Source organism: Perca flavescens, chromosome 23, assembly GCF_004354835.1.
Source record: "Perca flavescens isolate YP-PL-M2 chromosome 23, PFLA_1.0, whole genome shotgun sequence".
Classification (NCBI taxonomy): domain Eukaryota; kingdom Metazoa; phylum Chordata; class Actinopteri; order Perciformes; family Percidae; genus Perca; species Perca flavescens.
In genome coordinates, this window is record NC_041353.1 from 1222466 (window position 1) to 1242465 (window position 20000).

Below are 20000 nucleotides of genomic sequence, written 5' to 3' on the forward strand. Positions count from 1 at the left end.
AAGACAACTGCTCCATCGTCACCATGACGACAGAGTTGTGTGTGTGTGTGTGTGTGTGTGTGTGTGTGTGTGTGTGTAACAGCGAGGAGTTAACGAGATGGCAGACCTGAGAACAGCCGGTGGTTTAATAACCAACCAGATAACGAGAAGCAAACACTGCAGAGGACACACTGTCCCTGAACACCTCGGGGAGGGAGGGAGGGAGGGAGGAGGGAGGGTGGGGCGGGGGGGAGGTTCAAGGTGCACAAACATAAAACATAACATTTATAAAAACAAATATAAATAGGGATATAAATACATATCAATATTCCATAGGCATTTTCCCCACTTTCATCCACCTACACACACACACCTACACACAGACACACACACCTACACACACACACGTAGAGCATTCACACACACACACACACACACACACACATCATGTACACACACACACACACACACACACAGAGCATTTACACACACACACACGTATAGCATGTACACACACAACTATAGAGACACACTCACATACACACACTGATATGAGATAATATTGCTACAAAATGATGTGAAAAAGAGGTGTGAAACTACTACAAAGACCACAAAAACACACACACACACACACACACACACACACACAGTATTGTCCCTGTCTAATTGCTGAAGAATTAAAGCCTGGGTAAACCCGGCCGACAGCTTAGTTAGAACCTGAGCAGGGTCACGGACAATGTCTCCCTCACAATAAGCTCCTTTCATTGGTTCCCCATTCAAGTGTGTGTGTGTGTGTGTGTGTGTGTGTATCTCTGTGCGTGTGTTTTTGTGGTCTTTGTAGTAGTTTCACACCACTTTTTTCACATCATTTTGTAGCATTATTATCTCATATCAGTATGTGTGTGTTCAGCGTACTGAAGTGTAGAGGTCGACTGACGTCAGTTAAAACCAGCGGAGCGCGGCTGGTTCAGGTAAATGTGTACACCTGTAATGAGTTCCTGGTTAGTTCAGGTTCCTCTTTAGGAAGGCTGAACTAACTCAAACAGCCTGTTAGTCTACTGGAAAAGAGACACACACACACACACACACACACACACACACACACACACACACACACACACACACACACACACACACACACACACACACACACACACACACACACACACACACACACACACACACACACACACACACACACACACACACACACACACACACACACACACACACACACACACACACACACACACACACACACACACACACCCCTTTTGCAAGTCCAAGTCTCCAGTCTCAGGCCATCTGATCTGTCCCTAACACTGTATTGTTAAATCTTATGAATTCAAAGCATGTCCTGTAGCTCCATCCATACACTACAGTATTCAAATCAGCTGTAGGAGAACTTTATGGGGTCTACTTAACACATCCCTCTAGCCCTCAGACCTGGTGAAATATTAACCTAAGCCTGTCACATCATATGGATACACAACTGTACAGGTACAGTGTGCCTGCTCCCAGCATTAGCACAACACTTAGCGATGGTTAGCTTGTTACCTGTGATGATATATGCTAAATGTAATGTCTCTTTCACTCAAAAAAAATGTCTAATGTCGAAGTGGAAATCAAGAGAAAAGAACAACAAGAAGTTACAGAACAACATGCATCTCAGTGTCAGTCCTAATTATGAGAGGAGGAGAGGTTAGTGAGACCAGAGGAGGAGGAGAGGTTAGTGAGACCAGAGGAGGAGGAGAGGTTAGTGAGACTCAGAGGAGGAGGAGAGGTTAGTGAGACTCAGAGGAGGAGAGGTTAGTGAGACCAGAGGAGGAGAGGTTAGTGAGACTCAGAGGAGGAGAGGTTAGTGAGACCAGAGGAGGAGAGGTTAGTGAGACTCAGAGGAGGAGAGGTTAGTGAGACTCAGAGGAGGAGAGGTTAGTGAGACTCAGAGGAGGAGAGGTTAGTGAGACCAGAGGAGGAGGAGAGGTTAGTGAGACTCAGAGGAGGAGAGGTTAGTGAGACCAGAGGAGGAGGAGAGGTTAGTGAGACTCAGAGGAGGAGAGGTTAGTGAGATTCAGAGGAGGAGAGGTTAGTGAGACTCAGAGGAGGAGAGGTTAGTGAGACTCAGAGGAGGAGAGGTTAGTGAGACTCAGAGGAGGAGAGGTTAGTGAGACTCAGAGGAGGAGAGAGGTTAGTGAGACCAGAGGAGGAGGAGAGGTTAGTGAGACTCAGAGGAGGAGGAGACTCAGAGGAGGAGGAGAGGTTAGTGAGACCAGAGGAGGAGGAGAGGTTAGTGAGACCAGAGGAGGAGGAGAGGTTAGTGAGACTCAGAGGAGGAGGAGACTCAGAGGAGGAGGAGAGGTTAGTGAGACTCAGAGGAGGAGGAGAGGTTAGTGAGACCAGAGGAGGAGGAGAGGTTAGTGAGACCAGAGGAGGAGGAGAGGTTAGTGAGACCAGAGGAGGAGGAGAGGTTAGTGAGACTCAGAGTGTCCACGGTGACGGCTGTGACACGCATAGATGAAATAATGAAATAACAGAAATATGTGCAGAATTAAGACCCAGTGTTTGGTGGACCCTTTGTACTCCTTGTTCACTTAATAGCCTAAAAATTAATGGTGCACGATATATCGGCCGCCGATATAATATCGGCCGATATGGTCATTTTTTTACACATCGGTATCGTTCCGATGTCAAAACAGGGCCGATGAATAGGGCCGATGTGAATCATTCCTGTGTATTTGACGTGTGTAGGCTTAGATGAGAATTTAGATTTAAATCTGACCTGTGGAGGGCAGTAATACGCTGAACAGCGTCTATACTGCTGAAATCAGAAGAAGAAGAAGAAGAAGAAGTGTGGGCGGGGATGTTGGTTTTTGCAGACGGAATCGGCGGCGAAGTGGGACACTGGAACCTTTAGTAGACCACCGGCTCTCGGTGGGCGGGGGGGGAGACGAATGTTCGGGAATAAGAGGTTGCTGTTCGGTTGCTGCGGCCCGACGTACAGGTTGGTTTGACCAGCGTGGGCAGCAGCGTTGATCATGGGGGGACATTCTCAGCGGGGAAACGCAAACGGGGGCTGGAGTATAGCTAACCTAGCTAGGTGGAAAGCTAACGCTAGCCAGCCACCTGTTCCATCCATCCTGGTTGCAAGTGTCTCCATTAGACAACAAACTGGAGCACATCCAACTTAAACCAAACTCCCATCGCGACTTCAGAGACTGCTGTGTTGTTCTTGTTGTGGAAACATGTCGCCGGGTAAGAGTGGAGATGGGCTGTATTAACACGGGCTTTAATTAGCTGCTTGTATCCAACTAAATGCTAACTGCTGGGGAAGTTTGTGACTAGTAAATGCCGACCGTTCTACATTTCACGCAAATTTACAACTGTGTTTATAATCGGCTACATGTAGCTATTGCACACACACGTAAAGTTCAGCTAATGCATACTAGCATTAGCGCTTGGTTGGCTGTAAACACCTGTTTCGTATGTCGTTTTTATATCTTTTAAATGTGTAACCATTACAGCCACGGTGAAATGTTGTTTGGTGTATATGGTTGAAATGACAATAAAACACATTTGGGTTGAGTTGAATGCTGCCTCACTGTCGGTCTGTAGGTGGGCGTGGCTCGGGAGTAGAGTCTAAGCAGCGAAGCAAGTGCATTCTGGGATTTGATGTCTTTCATCCAGATGAGCAAAAAACACATTTTCTGGCTTATCTCGGCCTACAAGGCACCAATTTCTATAATTTTGAGGGTTAGGCCTAACCTTTAAGTACTTGGCAGTTACTGTACTTCCAGTTCAGACTGTAAAAGCCAGTGTCTGTTCAGTCCAGTTTGTTCTGGCTCCATTTTCACATTTTACCTTTTTCAATACTTTTGGCTTTGGCCATTTAAGGCCTACTATACTGTACTTTAAAGTTTTAAACTGTTGTACAATGTTCACAGAATACAGTGACTTGGTCTCAAGTGAGTTAGATGTTTATTGTGAATACTCAGGGTTGGCTTATTCATAGTGTGAATTCAGGACACACTTGTATCCTTTTAAAAATTTATTTTTATATAAATAGTTATTTTTTCTTCTGAAAATCTGATGACAGTCATATTTTGCACACAGGTAAAGGTGCCTAATATCAGTGATTTCTGAAAATAAATCACAAAAGTAAAAAAAAATGCCTTTTAAAAAATAGTTCCTTATTTGTTTATCATAATAAATGTGTTCTATACAGAGATATCGACATCGGTAAATATCGGTATCGGCCATAACAGCAATATTAATATCGGTTATCGGTATCGGCCACAATTTTCACATCGGTGCATCACTGCTAAAAATCATCCACGGGATCAATTACGCATCACATGAGTTAGCCCCACACACATTACGGCAAAGGGCAGGGGACATGCAGCTCATCATACGTTTCCCCAACGTATATGCGCCAATAAAAGAAAATAGAAATACATTTAAAAAGCTATAATTGCATGAAAACATGTTGTTGATGAGTCTCGAAGCTGAAGTCTTTTGAGATAGATAGATAGATAGATAGATAGATAGATAGATAGATAGATAGATAGATAGATAGATAGATAGATAGATATTGAATATTCGTCCTGTACGACCGACTGGTGGTCCAGTTGCACTACGGAGTCGTACATAAGTCTCAGTGTGAACTATATTGTTGTGGATCTATTTTAATAATTTGGGAGCCTGCAGAGGTGGAACAGTCCAGTCCTGCAGCCCTGCAGCCCTGCGTATGTAGGTTACAGAGAGATAAATGCAGATCTGGCCTGGATCCTGTCGGGGAGTCGGAGGATAATGAATCAATCCTCTCATTATCCCTCCCTCGTTTAAACATTACAGCAGAACCAAGTTTCCACTGAGCAGCAGGAGCAGCTTTGTTTACACGTACGGATCCGTGAACATTAAGATTATTTGAGGTCACTTTGAAGGAACAGACGCCCGTTTTCTGTGGAGACGTTAACGCGTTTTACTGTAATAATGTAAAACTGGATTAGAGCCGGTTTGGTTGAAATAAACCCTTAATTCACCCATTTACATGTGGAGATATGCTGGCTCTATACACACTAAAAGTCCTGATTATTTACTTGGAGTCTGGTGGAGATATGCTGGCTCTATACACACTAAAAGTCCTGATTATTTACATTGAGTCTGGTGGAGATATGCTGGCCTATACACGCTAAAAGTTCTGATTATTTACATGGAGTCTGGTGGAGATATGCTGGCTCTATACACGCTAAAAGTCCTGATTATTTACATGGAGTCTGGTGGAGATATGCTGGCTCTATACACACTAAAAGTCCTGATTATTTACATGGAGTCTGGTGGAGTTTGGTGATGGTGATTTCGGGGCCGTTTCATGTTAAACTAAAAGGATCTTACTCTTTAACTAAAAGCTCTATCTCTGTAGGGATCCATCCCATAATGTTGTCAGACACTTAATTGTTCACATTAGACACTAAAACATGAGAAAATAGAGTCCAGGTTTTCAAATAAACTGCGAGGAGATCTGTTACAGCCGTGGAGCGTTTTGATTTACTCAGATTACAGCCGGAGCTACAGCCCCATCACCTCCGGCTGAGTTTAATCCATAAAACATCAACTCTGGTATCGACTTTAATCCTGCGGCTGGGACACTGGACTCAGCAGCACATGTTCACACTCAGATCTCAAAACTAGAGTCCAAAAGTTCAGCGTTAAATCAGTCGCTGGGTGTCAAACTACCAATATGCCCGAACCGTTAACCCTCCATTCGCCCATGAATCGTCCTCCCGGATCAAAACTGAAAATTACTTTTAACGTTTGTCTCTTTTGGCTTTTTTTTCAATGTTTTTGTGACATTTTTTCAATGTTTTAGTCCCTTTTTAAGACATTTTTTCAATGTAAAAAAAAAAAATAAATAAAACACAAAAACATTGAAAAAATAAGGGCCAAAAATGTCAGAAAAAAATAATTCGATAAAACGCCAAAATAAACGAATAAACTAAATACTTCAAAAACATGCCACAAAAAAAACGAGATAAACTTCAGCAAAAGACATTAAAAAAAATGTTAAAAACTACAAACTTTTTCTCAACATTTCGGTTGTCTTTTACAACACTTTATATGCCCCCCGCCCCCCAATGTTATTTGTCACTTTGACATTTCTTTTTCAAATTAAATCAAACAAATAGATGAAAGCAGTGAACTTATTATTTTAGCGTCGGAGGGAACCAATCACGTTATTTTGTTTGAAAATTTTGGTTTAAAAGAAAATTACATTTCTGATATAGAATAGTTTTTATAAATTATAAATTCTAATTAGACTTGAGGACAACAGGAGAGTTAGGCTGGTTACATACTGGCTGCGTGGCATGTCTGTTTATATTTGGGCTGCCATGGTAACAGGTTAGGGGTGTCAAACTCAACTTCCCAGAGGGCCACACTGGAAAAAGAGAATCGCACCAAGGGCCAGACATGTAGAGGTTATTCACGTGCTTTTATTTCATCGAAAAAGTCAAATATATTTGACTCAATTATTGCATGTCTCATGTAGTCTTCTCACTCACAGTTTGGTCCACATAAAGCTCTGAAGAAGTCAGCAAAAAAGTTCCAAAGCCATCCTAGAATTTAGGAAATCGAGCAAAACCATGGATTACATTTTCTAAATATATGCTCCCACCCAGCTGACTCACAACAGGCTCTTTCACAGCCGGAATATTAAACTCTCTGGTTCTGGTTCTGGTTCTGGGGGAATTTCTGAGTCTCAAAGTCGGCAAATTTGCCAAATTCTGCTTTGAGTGTTTCCTGCGTTTTTGGTTTGGTGCACAACCAGGTGGGCCAAAATGTTTTGTGACCCTAAATTAATATGCGGGCCGGATCAGAATTTGCAAGGGGCCGCATCTGGCCCGCGGGCCTCGAGTTTGACACAGACAACATAGAATACGAAAAGATGTTAATATGTCATTTAGACACAAATACATATTAATAAATGACATGTTGATGTTTGAACGTCTCGAGGTTTGGATATAAATGCAGATAAATAAATGTAATTTAAATATGTCACCTGTTAATCCAGAAGGAAATATTCTGGAGCCTATTCTGCATTCAATACTGCCGACGTTGTCTTTGCTGTAGTCAGATCAGAATATATTTATGTTTATGGGAAACCATAAACATGTGTCCAGACAAGGCTAGCAGCAGCAGACACCTTTCTGGTGGGGAACAGTGTGTAACCGGCCTTAGAGGAGGCTAATAATAATAATAATAATAATAATAATAATAATAATAATAATAATAATAATAATAATAATAATAATTAGAGATGTTCCGATACCGATACTGCCTAAAACGCTGGTATCGGTGTGGGGAAGTACTGGAGTTTATGCACCGATCAGATACCACGTAATAAAACCCTAAAGAAAATCTACGTTAAAGTAGTTTATTTATGTTCTTTTTCCGTTATAACTGACTGTCAAACTGGAGAATAAAAGAAAGTTCTACGACATTCATTGTTTGTGTTTGTTCATGTTTCACAAAGAGTTTAACCTGAACCAGACCGACAACAGAGATAGAAATCATATCACATCCATACAGGGATAGTAGTATACAGCTGTTAAAACATAATAAAATATAAGACACTCTGGTATCGGCCGATACGCAAGTTCAAGTATCGGAATTGGTATCGGGAAGCAAAAAAAGTGGTATCGGACCATCTCTAATAATAATAATAATAATAATAATAATAAACCTCTAACTGCTGAGTCATTACAGCCTCGGGGCTTTATGGTGATTAGGGAACAAACAGTTTATTGAAGGCGTGATTCAGATCGACTCGCAAGCTAAAAATAACTCCACAGAGAGGTCTGGAGCCGAGCCAATCAGGTCGCTCCGAGGACACACACACACACACACACACACACACACACACACACACACACACACACACACACACACACACACACACACACACACACACACACACACACACACACACACACACACACACTAATGGGACTTGGGGGGTGTCCTGACCCACTTTCTCAGAGACCTGAAGAGACAAATGACCACGAGGTGCTCGACTTTATTAACGGGAGAAAACACCAGACTTCCTGTTTCACCGTCTAGCAACATCAACGATTATGGTGATCACCAGACAATAACCAATAAGTAGTCGTGCTGTGATCACGAAGTGGGAAAAGGCGAATAATAGAACAGCTAGAACAGTCTGGTGAGTTCAGAAGAGTCCATCACTTCACTGTAATGCAGCCTTTAAAACCAGGAAAACACACTTATGTCATATCAGGATATTACGATGTCCAAAATCTAAGACGATATCTAGTCTCATCTCACGATATCGATATAATATCGATATATCGCCCAGCCCTAGCCCTGTTTCATGTTACACTAAAAGGATCTTACTCTTTAACTAAAAGGTCTATCTCTGGAGGGTAAATTATAGACACAAACAGGAGAATGAGTGACACACACACACACACACACACACACACACACACACACACACACACAAGCTATGTTTAGTAAAAAAGATGGTTATGATTAAAACCCTCCCAAAGAACAAGTGTTTCCTGAGAGAAAGTCTTTTTACTCTTTACCTTCAGAGACGGAGAGAGCCCACCTGTACCGAGGTGTCCACAGGTGAGTTCCAGAGAGCCCACCTGTACCGAGGTGTCCACAGGTGAGTTCCAGAGAGCCCACCTATACCAAGTTGTCCACAGGTGAGTTCCAGAGAGCCCACCTATACCAAGTTGTCCACAGGGGAGTTCCAGAGAGCCCACCTATACCAAGGTGTCCACAGGTGAGTTCCAGAGAGCCCACCTATACCAAGTTGTCCACAGGGGAGTTCCAGAGAGCCCACCTATACCGAGGTGTCCACAGGTGAGTTCCAGAGAGCCCACCTATACCGAGGTGTCCACAGGTGAGTTCCAGAGAGCCCACCTATACCGAGGTGTCCACAGGTGAGTTCCAGAGAGCCCACCTAGTTCCAGAGAGCCCACCTATACCGAGGTGTCCACAGGTGAGTTCCAGAGAGCCCACCTATACCGAGGTGTCCACAGGTGAGTTCCAGAGAGCCCACCTATACCGAGGTGTCCACAGGTGAGGTGTCCACAGGGGAGTTCAGAGAGCCCACCTATACCGAGGTGTCCACAGGTGAGTTCCAGAGAGCCCACCTATGTCCACAGGTGTCCACAGGTGAGTTCAGAGAGCCCACCTGTGCCACAAAAGGAGTTCAGAGGGGTGTCCACCCAGGGTGAGTTCAGAGAGCCCACCTGTGTCCACAGGTGAGTTCCAGAGAGCCCACCTAAAACAGAGTTCAGAGAGCCCACCTGTGTCCGAGGTGTCCACAGGGGTTCAGAGTTCCAGAGAGCCCACCTATACCGAGGTGTCCACAGGTGAGTTCCAGAGAGCCCACCTATACCGGGTGTCCAGTTCAGAGAGCCCACCTATACCGAGGTGTCCACAGGTGAGTTCAGAGAGCCCACCTATACCGAGGTGTCCACAGGTGAGTTCAGAGAGCCCACCTATACCGAGGTGTCCACAGGTGAGTTCAGAGAGCCCACCTATACCGAGGTGTCCACAGGTGAGGAGAGCCCACCTCCACAGGTGAGTTCAGAGAGCCCACCTGTGCCCCACCTGTGCCGAGGTGTCCACAGGTGAGTTCCAGAGAGCCCACCTGTGCCACAGGGAGTTCCACCCAGGTGTCCACAGGTGAGTTCAGAGAGCCCCCTGTACCAAGTGTCCAAGGTGAGTTCCAGCCCACAAAGGACCAAGGTTCCACAGGTGAGTTCCAGAGCCCACCTGTACCAAGGTGTCCACAGGAGGTGTCCACAGGAGAGTTCCAGGCGGCAGGATGCAGCCTGCGAGTCTCTGACGGATTACAGAGGATCTCTGCAGGAGCCCCCACACGGATTAACTGCTGCAGCTTGTTGTTGACGTTCAAGCCTTTAATTAATGACTGACAGGTGGGGCACTTTCTACACAGATCTCGTATCTCCTCAGTGGAGGATATCAGAAGTCTCTTTCCCGGTGCTGGCTGAGTGTTACTGAGCAGCCTCCAGCTGAGCTTGAAGACGTAGATGTGACGTGAGCAACGTGTCTGAAAGTGTGAAGTCTTCTGGTAGCTGTGAGAGAGAAATCTCAATCATTCCCAATCTCACAGAGACGGAGAGTGTAGGTATATGTAAGGAGATAACATAGACACAGGCTAATTACTGATCACTAACATGCTAGTTAACATTAGTAATTACTGATCACTAACATGCTAGTTAACATTAGTAATTACTGATCACTAACATGCTAGTTAACATTAGTAATTACTGATCAGTAACATGCTAGTTAACATTAGTAATTACTGATCACTAACATGATAGTTAACATTAGTAATTACTGATCACTAACATGCTAGTTAACATTAGTAATTACTGATCACTAACATGCTAGTTAACATTAGTAATTAAACCTAAACAGATAATGGAAGTCCAAACTGCCTGTGAGCTTCTCCTGTACTATACGGTAATTCCTCTACTGTGTGACAGTAAGTCTCGTGGTTATGACCCAATCGTTAGCCTATTGTTATAAAAGCGTCTGCTACGGAGCCATAACGTGAGCTACAAGGTAATGGAGCCTTTTATACATTGTCGTGTTTCTTTAGAAATAAACAACGGAGAAATAGAGTCTTTAAACGCTTCAGATGTGAAGTTATTCTCTGTCAAAGTGACGTCAGAATGAATGGGAGTCAATGGGATGCTAACGGGAGGTGATGGCTAGGTAGCATCAGAATGACGCCATAGGAGCTACGGGCTGTGAGGAGAGGCTTACCCCCCCATTGGCTGCACCTTTAACTACCTCACTTCCTGTGTAAACATCAGCTGGAGATAATATGCGTTATCTGAGTGTTCACCGCCGCGCCCGCAGGGGTCAATAAAGTTTTTATCTACAATAACGACAGCAATAAAGAGTCAGACTTTAGGATTTAAATTACTTGGGCATCCTTTTATATTGCCATTTCCCCGTACATTTTGTGTACACACACACACACACACACACACACACACACACACACACACACACACACACACACACACACACACACACACACACACACACACACACACACACACACACACACACACACACACACACACACACACACACACACACACACACAGAGACACACACACACACAAAAACTTAAAGCTTTGAGAAATCCTCCTCCTGAAAAACTCCACCAGCTCCAATTTCCTGTTTCCCAGAATCCTCCTCTGACATCACAGGGACACACCTGCCAGGTACGGTTACACCACCACCACCCCGTCGGCACGGCGACCGACGACACACAAACCGGACGGGATCTCCCAGGAGACGCCGCGGCAACAGGCAGTGACATCATCACGAACAACAACAAGTTTATTTAAAGCTCTCTCGGTGCTTTCTGTAGTGACCCTTCATCAAAACTTTTTGGGATTAATTTTGGAGGCTTTCTTAATGCTTGTTTAAAGCTTCTTTTTTTAAAGATTTTTAAAAGATTTTTGATGGTTTTTGGGACGCATTTATTGACGCTTTTTTTTAAAAAAAAGTCAAGAAATATTGTTTTGTGTTTCCAGATTTAAAAGTTAGAACTAGATGAGTGTGTATTATTCCTGCAGATATTTTGGGATAGTTGGGTCAGAGTGAAAGCAGCCTCAGCAGAGCTCTCGGGGCTGGGAAACATCCCATAATAGTCTGTGGCTGTGTCTCTGGAGGACGACAGCTGCGGGGATGTTTCCCACCACGAGTCCGGATAGAGAACAGGTCCTGGACTTTAATCCTTCGCTGATTGACTCACACGGGACACTCTTAAATAAACATGGGACAAATCCCCAGAAACCAGCCGAGATTACACAACAACAACAACGCTGAGCTCAGACTCTCCCAGAGTGTCCCAGAGTCTCCCAGAGTGTCCCAGAGTGTCTCAGAGTCTCCCAGAGTCTCTCAGTGTCTAACTGAGTCTCCCAGAGTCTCTCAGAGTGTCTCATTGTCTCCCAGAGTCTCTCAGTGTCTCTCAGAGTGTCTCAGAGTCTCCCAGAGTCTCCCAGAGTCTCTCAGAGTCTAACTGAGTCTCCCAGAGTCTCTCAGAGTCTAACTGAGTCTCCCAGAGTCTCCCAGAGTCTCCCAGAGTCTCCCAGAGTGTCTCAGTGTCTCCATGGCTGGAAGGGGGTCCTGGCTGGAAGGGGGTCCTGGCTGGAAGGGGGCCCTGGCTGGAAGGGGGCCCTGGCTGGAAGGGGGCCCTGGCTGGAAGGGGGCCCTGGCTGGAAGGGGTCCGGGTGGAACTTTGGGTTCAAGATCTCCACTTTTGAGCAAAATTAAAACTTTGAGCATATCAAAATATCAACGATTTGTGCCTTTACTGCATCAAGATATGTAATCTTTATGTAATAATGTAAATGTTATGTAAGAAATTATTAGATATTTGGGGGTGGGGGTGTGTGTGTATCTCTGTGTGTGTCTGTGTGTGTCTCTCTGTGCATGACTTTGTGTGTGTGTGTGTGTGTGTGAGAGTGTGTGTGTGTGTGTGAGAGTGTGAGAATAATGTGTGTGTGTCTCGGTTTGTGTGTGTGTGTGTGTGTGTGTGTGTGTGTGTGTGTGTGTGTGTGTGTGTGTGAGAGAGAGTGTGTGTGATTGTGTGTGTCTGTGTGTGTGAGAGTGTGTCAGAGTGTGTGAGATAATGTGTGTGTGTGAGAGTGTGTGAGATAATGTGTGTGTCTCGGTGTGTGTGTGTGTGTGTCTATGTGTGCGCCTCGGTTTGTGTGTGTGTGTCAGTGCCATCTTGTCTTTGTGTGTCTGCAGCTCGGAAGAGATACAAATAAAACACACACACACACACACACACACACACACACACACACACACACACACACACACACACACACACACACACACACAACTTGTCACAGAACATACAACATAAATAATACAAAAACGCGTGTCCGATGCTCGGGGAGTGTTTTAACCCAAACTGTCATCGCCGTAGCAATTCAAATCCCGATGTGTTCATCAGCAATTTACCAAACAACCGTTAAACCGGCAGAACAGGAACTTGAACCTTCCTCCACAGCGCTGCAGAGGAAGGTCTGAGCTAGTCCACACAGCATTCCTGGATGGGAGAACAACGTGTTCTGGTTTATTGGCATTTCTCTAAACCAATCACAATCATCTTGGGGGCGGGGCTAAGCTCCGGACGGAGCCACGGTGCCTCTGCTAAATAGTCTCAGGAAGGAACTGGTTTTGGTGGAACATGTTGATGTTCAAAAGTAGTTTTTAGTCGTGCAACAGAAAACTCAGATTGGACAGATAGTCTAGCTAGCTGTCTGGATTTATCCTGCAGAGATCTGAGGAGCAGTTAACCATAGTCCTCACAAATCAGCCGGAGGTTAGAACGCCAACACAAAGACAGAGGAAGGAGACGGGACATCCCGCGGGATTTATGGCGGCATCGGAGTAGTCCTGGAAGTGGAACGTCGAGGATATAGACTACTAGTTATATTAAAATGTCCCAGTTAGAGAGGAAATGCCCTAAACATATTCTTTCTAAATCTTTACAATCATTCCCTGAAAGAACCGAGCAGGTCTGCCTTGTTGAACCGTCTAAAATCTTCTTCTAAACTTGACATTTACAGCGTGTAGCTCGCTAGCTCGAAGTTTGTTGCCGTTTCTTGAAGAGAACGGAGTTTGAGAACAACAACACACACACACAGAGAGAGGAAGGGGAAGGACATCTGGTGCAGGATGTCAGGAAATTATCCTGGAAATGTACTTCTGTCCATCCAGACTAATGGGGAACGAACAGAGAGCTAACAGACAGCGCTAACAGGGAGCTAACACAGAGTTAACACAGAGAGAGCTAACAGGGAGCTAACACAGAGCTATCAGGGAGTTAACAGAGAGCGCTAACAGGGAGCTAACAGAGAGCTGACAGATAGCTAACAGAGAGTAACACAGAGAGCGCTAACACAGAGCTAACACAGAGAGCTAACAGGGAGCCAACACAGAGCTAACAGAGAGCCAAACCAACACAGAGCTAACAGGGAGCCAATCCAACACAGAGCTAACAGGAAGCCAAGCCAACACAGAGCTAACAGGGAGCCAAGCTAACAGGGAGCCAAGCCAACACAGAGCCAACACAGAGCCAACAGGGAGCCAAGCTAACAGGTAGCCAAGCTAACACAGAGCTAACACAGAGCTAACAGGGAGCCAAGCTAACAGGTAGCCAAGCCAACACAGAGCTAACACAGAGCTAACAGGGAGCCAAGCTAACACAGAGCCAAGCCAACACAGAGCCAACAGGGAGCCAAGCTAACAGGTAGCCAAGCTAACACAGAGCTAACAGGGAGCCAAGCCAACACAGAGCTAACAGGGAGCGAACACAGAGAGCTATCAGGGAGCTATCAGGGAGCTAACAGGGAGCTATCAGGGAGCTAACAGGGAGCTAACAGGGAGAACAGCATTTGAGAAGTAAAACAGGCTAAATAATCAAGAATAATCTAAAAACTTGAGTTCCTGACTGGAAAATACATGTTACCACCCGGTAAAGTAGCAACAACAGCTTGGAAAGCCGGTGAAAACGTTTGCATACAAAAAAGTTAACTTCATATTACGCAGAAAACACGGTGGGCGAGACTACGTAGGCTAAGGTTAGCTTCTGTCCAGTAGAAAATTATTTATTATATTTGTTAAACTGGCAGCATATTAAAATTGTTTTAACAGTTATTTTTGTGTTAGACATGTTTTTACATTTTTTTCCACTTTTGTTTTGATGCTTTTTAGACGTTTTTTTTCTTCTAAATTTGACATTTTGTTCCAACATTTCAGATGCTCTGTTATTGGCTATTTGACACTTTTTGAGTTTAAACGTGTTTTAATTACCTTCTAGTGTTTATTTTTTTAATTCTGTCTCTTTATTGTATTCTCATGTAAAAAGCTGTGGCCCAAAGTGAGGCTCGGTACTGTATCATATTAATATTTTAATAATCCGACTGACCAGTGATCTCACCTGAGACGTGAACCAATTACCTGGCCAGTAATGAGCTGCTGATATTAAACACCTGTTCCCATCATATTGCTCTTTTATTTTGCGCTAAATGTGCATTAATGTGGGTCAGCTTTAATGGGAAATATGGTGTTTTAACCCCGCTTGAACCAGGTGAGGCAGCGCCGCGAGATAAAACCTTCCAGCTCGAGCCAGAGACAACAGGAATGAAGGAGATAAAGTAGGCTACTACCGTGGAGACCTTCCGGTAACCCCGGCTGGAACAATACGGAGCAGTGCTATCTGTCATCCCTGGCAACCGGGCTCCATTCAGGCCAAGCCAAACAAAGGAGCACCGACACACACCGGGCAGCCCCCGGACACACAGCCGGGGGACATTGACCTTTGTTTGTCTTACAGTGCACCAAACTCCATTCAGCTTTCTGTCAATTTAAGGTAAATTTGAGTATAATTAAAAAAATAAACGTTGACGTACAAGTGAAGAAGGTTATAAGGGATGGTTTGGAGAACTGCTGGTAATTTCGGCACACATGTGATCTTACTTTTCGTACACAGCCGGGGGACAGACCGCCTGTTTACCGGGCTGCCTCACACACACCTGTGCGACTACGTTAGCTTGGCTCGGCTCGTTTTTGTCGAATATTCGGGTTAAATTCGGTTTTTTATTTCACCGACAAACTGAGTGAGACACCTTCATTTGTCTCACTAACACACAGTGTGCCAAACTCCATTCAAATATTGGTCGATTAAAAGGTAAACATGAGTATCCTTACAAAGAAACGTTGATGTACAACTCTAATATGTTGCAAGGGGCTTTTTCGAGAACTGCTGGTAAGTTCGGCCAAATGTAATACACTATTATTAGGTCCTTAATTTTATATAAATTGCTAAGTAGAACTTCACAATCCTCACTATCGCCTACCACTACGTAACGTAGCTATGTTTCTACGAGAAGACAAGAAATAACGGGAGAAGTGTTAATAAAAGTTGAATTTAAATAAATATCACATGTATACGTGGTGTATGTATGCCGAACTGAAGATGTGATCCTGACACATCGTTTAATTATGCATCTCTGTGAGTATTTGAGTGTAAAGATCAACGTAATCATTTAATCCATTGTTTTTCCAATGAGGTCTGGTGTGTGAGTGTTCTCCGCTTACAGCAGCGAAGAGCCACCTTTCAGGGCAGATCAGGTTGCTAATTCGGTTTTGCATTTTAAAAAGGTTGAAGGTTGAACAATGAGCGAGCTGATGGATTCATATTATATTTATCATTCTTGGCTTTTAACGGACAGTTAAAAGAAAACCTCTCGACGGTTAACCGACAGAAATGTTTGTCTCGGGGCCGAGCTGCACGCACAGCACAGCGGAATGTGAAGTGTAGAGAATCATTAAAACAAGCTTACCTGCAGGTGTCGGCTTCATCAAATAATCCGTTAGAAAAACATGGCACACACAGCCGGTTATATGTCCCCGGTACCGCCTGGTTCTTAGCGGCTCTTCTGAACACTCTATATCCCACAAACTGAGCTCTTTTTCGGCTACTGGGGGGTTTGAGTGCTCGGCTCGGTTCTCCGGAGGCTGACTCGTTAAAAAACTACACTTGACTTTGAATTGTGCTTAAAACCCAGCAGCAGAGGGCGGGCTAATCCCTGCGGGTTGACTAGCAGGCAGAACAGCTGCCTTCAGTGGCCACGCCCCGTTCACTTTACTATAGAATAGAGTAGAATAGAATAATATAGAATATAATGATATAGAATATCTTTGTCATTGTACAAGTAGCCTACAAGGAGATTAACCCTTATGTTGTCTTCCCGTTGGGAGCGTGCCTATGTTCCCACATTTCTGAGGTTTCTTTTCAAAATTAGGCCCTATATGTTCCCACAACCCTAATAAATGTTGTTGGAGGATAGAGCTTAAATTGAAGGGAAATGTAGGAACACAAGACCTAATTTTGAAAATATCCTAGAAATGTGGGACCATAGGGCTGTGGGAACATAGGGCTGTGGGTCCCTAGGACTGACCCCTTCCTGTCGACCATGAACCTTCTGAGTCTAAATTGAAAATTATCTATTTTTGTCGGTTTTTACAACTTTTTTGTCACTTTTTATTTTTACATTATAACTAATTTTTGCATTTCAAAAAAGCAGAAATTAGGAATTATTTTGCATAATAGTCAAAATCAGGGGGGTTTGAGATCTCCAACTATCTAGGGAGGTCCCGGGACATCATGTTTTTTGAGGAAAAAAAAAAGCTCCAGAAAGGCGACAAAAATGTTGAAATAAATTGTCTAAAAAGACTCAAAAAGGCGACCTTAATAAAAAAAAAGTGACAAAACGGCTAAAAAACTTCCAAATAATTGTCTAATTTTTTTAAAGGTGATTAAAAACTCCCAAAAATTCAGCAAAATAGTTAAAAAAAAAGCCATAAAAAATGTCAAAGAAAGTGACAAAAAACATTGATAAAAGCCCAGTTTTGATTATTATTATTATTATTATTATTATTATTATTATTATTATTATTATTATTATTATTATTGTCAATAAGTCACTGTGACTGTCACTGTCAGTCATAGTGAAGGGGAAGGACGCCCCCTGCTGGTGATGCCTTTTACTGACTGAGTACATTTACTACTAGAAGAGAGAGGGGGAGAGAGATATAGAGAGAGGGAGAGAGAGAGAGTCAGAAAGAGAGAGAGAGAGAGGGAGAGAGAGAGGGAGGGAGAGAGAGGGAGAGAGAGAGGGAGAGAGAGAGGGAGGGAGGGAGAGGGAGGGAGAGAGAGAGGGAGAGAGAGAGAGGAGAGAGAGAGAGGGAGGGAGAGAGAGAGGGAGAGAGAGAGGGAGGGAGAGAGAGAGAGAGGAGGGAGAGAGAGAGAGAGAGAGAGGGAGAGAGAGAGGGAGGGAGAGAGAGGGAGAGAGAGAGGGAGAGAGAGAGAGAGAGAGAGAGAGAGAGAGGAGGGAGAGAGAGAGAGAGAGGGAGAGAGAGAGAGGGAGGGAGAGAGCAGACATTACCCAACATATGTCCACCTCATTACCCCAGTAGCAGATTAACATTAACAGGTCTCACTAACACTCAGTGAGCCAAACTCCATTCAAATATCGACCAATTTAAGGTCAACTTGAGAGTCATTAACAATAGACTAGAATTGGTAGTTAGGTGTTTTTATTTTAAATTAATGCAGTAACTCAGCACATTAACAGCTGTTGTATTTTATTATTTATATTTATTGAGACTTTGTACTTTTCTCTCACTACACGTTTACATCACTACATCCTGCACATAAACAGAGCTGACCTGGGGCCTGTTTCACAAAACCAAGATAAGGGATTAAGCCGGGATTTCCTGGTTATCCTGGATGAATTTAGCCTTGACTCGGTTTCACAAAAGCAGAGGCACATAAATCACCATGGAGATTTATTCTGTGCAGCTAGCCTGGTCCTGACCAGGCTAACAGCCAGGCTAACAGCTAGCCTGCTCCTGACCAGGCTAACAGCCAGGCTAACAGCTAGCCTGCTCCTGACCAGGCTAACAGCCAGGATTTATTTAATCCTGGAACTTTTTCTGTTCACTCAGCAGTGGTTTAACCTTTTGTTATCAGCCTGGATTAAAATACAACAGGTGCATATTAATGTTCATTTAAGTACTGTTATTATTTAAAGTTGTGACCATTATTTTTTTTTATAATTATAAATTTGTCATTGTTACTGTTATATTGCTGTATGAAGACTGCTGTTCATATTGTTGTAAGAAGTTTGATGAATATATTATGGAGATAATTAGAAAAGGCTGATAAAATTTCAAATGAGTTTTAAATGAAGTCTGTTACTAAGGGCAATACATACAATGCTGTACATTTCTATAGTTCCCCAATGCACCTTCAATTATTTTAGTTTATAATTTCTTTTTTTTATTCTTTAACAATAAGGATCATGTTTGTTCTGCTTCCATGTGCATTGTATTTGGCATTCTTAGCACACAATTTGTGTTGTCCAGTAAACTGGGACTATAATTTGGGAGGATTGTACAATTTTAAGAACATATCCTAACTGTACAATCCTCCCAAATTATAGACTTAGTTCACTGGACCAGTAACTATCTAGTGATGTAGGCTACTGTACATTCATTTAACAACAGGGAGAGGACACCTCAATGGTTTTTGACCTTATATTTTGCCTGGGGGGGAAATAACTGATGAATATACTCTGTTACATTCATGTTTATAGTCTGCATGGAATTTATCACTTTATTATCTTTATAGTTTCTAGATTTTACAGTGCAATTTCTTCAGTGTCTTTATTTTCTATGTCCATATATACCAGGGAGCAAGGCATATAATATGTAGAGAAGGAAACTCATCCTCTAGAAAAAATAAAAAAGCGTGACAGATAATAGCGGACCGACTAAATGATAGTCTAAAAATATACATTTATGAACTACTGCTCTTAAATGAAACCATTCAATGTGTCACTTGTCATTTGCAAAAACGAACACCTGTACACTTTGCATTAAAAGCGAGTAGTGGAAGTTAATATGACTTAGGAAATTAATATTTTAGCCAATGAGAGAGAGGGAGGAACAGAGTGAAAGAGATATATACGCTTCATATTCTAGCGTTATAGAAAATGGATCTTCATGGTAAATTTCCTGAGTAACATTATCTTCTGCTTACTTTTAAGGCAAAGAGTACAATTGTTAATTTGTGCAAATGATTATTAGCCTAATCATTGAATGGTCTGATTATGATGGTTTCCATTCAGATCAGAGGTCAGTTAATGTTTATATTTAGTCTGCTTACACATTCAGTCGGTCCGTGATCGTCTGCTGCTTTCTCTCTGTTTCAGTACAGCGTTCGTGTTATTTTCTTTTTATACTAATAATGTGTTTCACGTCATCATAGTTTCACAAGAAGCTGCTGCTCTCTCTGTATAAAGTATGAACAATGTTTATTCTCCATTTTGGCATCAGGAAATCTGTGATCGACCTCG

The 20000-nt window shown here is 43.2% G+C and overlaps 2 protein-coding genes across 2 annotated transcripts in view; both read right to left on the bottom strand.

Annotated features, from left to right (window-relative positions):
- The window catches only part of eps8a (EGFR pathway substrate 8a, signaling adaptor), an 82287-nt gene extending 65634 nt beyond the window's left edge, over positions 1-16653 (bottom strand). Inside the window, exon 1 of the mRNA XM_028571243.1 lies at positions 16422-16653. The gene's annotated coding sequence lies outside the window, so the exon portion shown is untranslated. The remainder of the gene's footprint in view (positions 1-16421) is intronic.
- LOC114550445 (NLR family CARD domain-containing protein 3-like) overlaps positions 1-20000 on the bottom strand; it is a 689968-nt gene that overhangs the window by 402928 nt on the left and 267040 nt on the right. The gene's annotated exons all lie outside the window — the stretch shown is intronic.